Below are 4510 nucleotides of genomic sequence, written 5' to 3'. Positions count from 1 at the left end.
TAAACATAATTTAAACACCGTACTCCCTCCAATTTTTCTGTCCATATTAGATAAAATGAATTACATTTTATCTTTGTCAATTTCTCAATTTGTCACATGTCACAAGTCATGTAAAATTGTCATGTATTTTTAATGTATTAAAAATCAACGTATTAATAAAATACGTCATGTACAAAATCGACTTAGTAATTCACAATTACTTGTACCAAAAAACATTACCAATTATAAATTACAACATCTTGTATTTATCATAAATTATTCATTCAGTTCAATTGTTTCTGTAAACAATAATTTCATCTACGCAATAAAACAATTCGATTACTTAGACCGTATCTTATTTAATCAAATTACAATGAGACACGTAAATATTACTCCCAAAATCGTCCGTCAATTTTAAGTAATTTAATTGACTCGTATCGTCATACGACCAATTAAATATTCAATTAAGACTGTTACCCTTTAGGTATGACCTAAGGGGATCAACTGATCACCACCGTCGCACGATTGTAATGTCAAACTCTAGTCAGCCAATCATTACTGATAAGTGTGGACCGGTTGTCTGTAAAATATTACATCCCACATGTATTCTTAAAATGAGATTTAAACGTGTGATCATCATGATCGACAGTTGTGATCGTATTATTGTCGGAGGACACATATTCCAACAGATGACACCTCTCATCACCCTCGACTACCTGGAAAAGACATAGATGTGTATTTGGAACCACTTCTAGATGATATGAAGATTCTGTAGGAAAGAGGGATACCGGTGTTTGATGGTTATAAGAAGAAAGTTTCAATATGAGAGTTATGTTATTGTGTAAAATAACTGACTTTCTGTCGTACGACGATCTTTCTGGACATACTGTACATGGGAAAGAGGCTTGCCCATTGTATGGGGGGGATGTTGAATCAGAATATTTGAAGCATTCTCGCAAGCATGTGTACATGGGAAATCGTCGATGGTTATGCCCTGATCATCATTATCGTAAGCTTCACAGGGCGTTTAATGGGTGTCCTGAGCAACGTGGGAGTCCTAATATTTTGAATGGTCATGAAGTGTATGATAAAGTGAAAGATATTGAGATAACGTATGGAAAGAAGGGACCTAAGTTGTCTACTCGTGGTTATAAAAAAAACCATATTTTTTTACCAAACTTCCGTACTGGCGTGACCTCACGGTTAGACATTGCCTAGATTTTATGCACATTGAAAAGAACGTTTATGATAATATAATCAATACTCTGTTGAATGTCCCAGGTAGGACAAAAGACAACAAGGCAGCATGGGATGATATGGTTGAGATGGGTATTAGGCCCGAGCTGGCAGCTAAAACAAAACGAAATCGGACTTTTTTGCCGCCTGCAGCTCATACTCTTTCAAAAAAGGAGAAAAAAGAGTTTTGTGAATGCTTGCATGGTATTAAGGTGCCAGAGGGCTATTCATCTAATATTAGACGCCTTGTTTCCTTGCAGGACCTAAAACTTACTGGTTTAAAGTCACATGACTGTCATACATTGATGCAACAACTACTAGCTGTGGTCATTCGTTCCATTCTACCTCCAAAGGTTCGACATGCTATAATTAGATTTTGCTATTTCTTCAAATCAATCAACATTAAAGTCATTGATCCCGATGAAGTGGAAACTGATGTGACCAATATTTGAGCATATTTAGTCCCCGGATTAGCCTTGTTCCTATGCTTTTTAGTGCATAATTGGGTTATTTACTATCTTTAGTCTTTCGTTTTGCATATTCTTTGAGGTTTTGTTACCTTGGTAGGACAGGAGTGCAAACCTTGCATTTTCATGGCAAAATGGAGCTAAATTGATCGAATCTAATGACCAAGCATCAAAGTGAAGACAAGACTAGAAGGCCTATGTAAATAATGTAGTAGATGGGCAATGATGAGAAGATCCTTGCATCCCCAACAAGATCCTTGAGGATTGTTGGAAGAAGAAAAGAAGAAAAGAAGAAGAAGCTTGCTGAGCTACTATCCGGGCGTCTTGGCCACATGACGAGCGTCCTGGCTGGCTACAATCCGAGCGTCCCGTAGCCAGTCGGCTCGTCCTAGCCCTCTATAATCCGAGCGTCTCATGACTCAGGCCGCTCGAATTCATTCCTAGTGAAAGCCGTCTCCTCCCCAGTCCACTCTGAATGCGGATATTCCTTGAAGACTAGTGCAGCGGAGATGAGCATCTCCTTCGAGAGGAGCACTTCTTTAACTTTTCTTAAGGGTCTCAATCGTCATTTAAGCCCTTAGTAACCCTAATTTATGTACCTAATCCTTAGTATAAATACCCCATTGTATTAATTAGATTATCATGTTCTTCTTATGCAATCTTAATCTCATTTTAATCTTGTAATCAACTTTTAATTAAGCATTAATAAAAATCTCATTTCCTTAATTTCTCTATTGTTCATCATTTATTTTGGGTAATTGAAGATTATTTGGAGTTTATTTGGAGGATTGACAACCTTCCAATCATTCATCAAGTACTTCTATTATTCTTTGCTTATTATTTTGGAATCATCATTAGGTATAATTCTCTTAATCCCTTTTTATTTATTGTTAATCATCTTCAGTTATTCATCATGTTTTGTCTTGCTAGTATGATTGACAAACTTGTTAGCATGTTAAACTTGATAATGAGTGAGTAGTCCTCTTAACTAGGGTTAATGGGGAACTAGGGGAAACCAACATGGGGGATGATTCATGCTTAATCTAATATGTTCACATAATTTATTTGCTTGCTTGTTGTGATCTCAACTTATGCACATGTTATGTTTGATGAAATGCGAGCCTTTGAATCCTTGCATTTTTTATCCATCACTTACCTTTTCAATGAGACTTGTAAGACATAAACCAACTCGAGTCTCATTAGACCATGAATATAGTCGAGTAGGGAGGATTAAGTCAAATTGTAAGTGTTGTACAATCTAATCGATTCGGCTCCGGGACCCAAACCTTCCTAGGATTGTAAGATATAAACCTACTCGATCCTATCACAACAATAATTGCTTGCTTATAATTTGAGAATATCTTTGTATGATCAATTCCCATGAATCCCCTATGAACCCATGACACCCTAGTGCTTTTAATCAATTGTTTATATCTCATTTTAATCGTCTTGCATGTTTACTTGCATTGTTATTTAGTTTAGTGATCTTCTTATCTCAACCCAAATTGTGACACCCTTAGACACCACTACTTACAATCGAAAATCCCACATCAATACCCGTCCCTTGGGATCCGACCTTTACTTACCTCTTTACTAATAGTAGAGTAGTTTGTGATGTTATAAATATTGTTTTGGTCTAGGTGCTCCTAATGACAAGTAACCGAAAATGATAGTCCGACCAAAAATGGCGCCGTTGCCGGGGACGGTGTTAACTTGATTTGATTTTCTTTGATTGTAATTAGTTGTGTCTTTCTTTGCCTTGGGGAAGTAAAACTCCTCAAGGTTTGTTCTAATTATTTTCGAGTTGTTTGATATTTTTCATATCTAGAAGATCACAAGGTAACTTGTTACCCATTGATCACGAAATTTAAAGAACTTTGACAAACAATAGAAGACTTGCTAGAAATACTTTGAGAGGTATTGGTGAGGTTGTAGACATTCATCCAAATACTATTGAGTTCATCAACCCTTTTACAAGAGAAGGAGAGGAGAACCCAACACAAAACCCACCACAAAATCAACCCACAATGCCTAAATTTTCATCACATTCCGTACCAAACGAGGAGAACCTACCAAATGGTACTCCCACACCACAACACTTGACCGGTAATTTCATTGCTAAATCCGCATTTATCTAATTAGTCGAAAGAAGCCAATTTGGGGGGATGCCTAGTGAAGACCCTCATTCTTATATGGAGACTTTTTGTGACTATTGTGATGCGATTTCACAAACCGGAGTGACTCAAGACCAAATTTGATGGGTCTTATTTCCTTTTTCTTTGATTGGTACCGCGAAACAATGGTTAAAGAGCCTTGATAAGGCTACTCTTAGTATTGACTCTTGGAAGAAATTGGCTCTTGCTTTCTACAAAAAGTTCTACCCTCCGGAAAAGATTAACATGCTAAGAGCCCAAATCACGGGGTTCAAACAAAGGGACGAAGAATCTTTGTATGAATCTTGGGAGCGATTCAAAGGAACTTGTCGCTCATGTCCTCATCATGGACTTAGCGAGTGGTTCTTGGTACAACAATTTTGGAATGGTCTTTATGAAGACTCACGAAACATTCTCAACATTGGATCAAAAGGTATGTTCACCGAAGTTGACGATAATCAAACATGGGATAAATTTGACGAAATAGTGGTCCATAACGCACAATATATTAGATCTCGGAAGGCTGCTAGAGGAGGAAAGCATGAAGTGGACTCTTTTACTCAATCGGGTGCTCAACTTAGTGCTCATATTGATACCATCAACTTGAAGTTTGAGAAGGCTATGGCTAAACTTGAAGAAGCCTCCAAATCACCTAAGCAACATGTTAATGCCATG

General features: G+C 37.3%; 1 non-coding gene across 1 annotated transcript; it reads right to left on the bottom strand.

Annotated features, from left to right (window-relative positions):
• Positions 1-4081: 4081 nt before the first annotated feature.
• Positions 4082-4188, bottom strand: LOC141619671 (small nucleolar RNA R71). The gene has a single exon (XR_012531779.1). It is a non-coding gene; the product is annotated as a small nucleolar RNA R71 (small nucleolar RNA).
• Positions 4189-4510: the final 322 nt, after the last annotated feature.

The sequence above is a fragment of the Silene latifolia genome, chromosome 1, assembly GCF_048544455.1.
Source record: "Silene latifolia isolate original U9 population chromosome 1, ASM4854445v1, whole genome shotgun sequence".
Taxonomy (NCBI): Eukaryota; Viridiplantae; Streptophyta; class Magnoliopsida; order Caryophyllales; family Caryophyllaceae; genus Silene; species Silene latifolia.
This window is presented reverse-complemented; position numbering and strand designations above follow the sequence as displayed.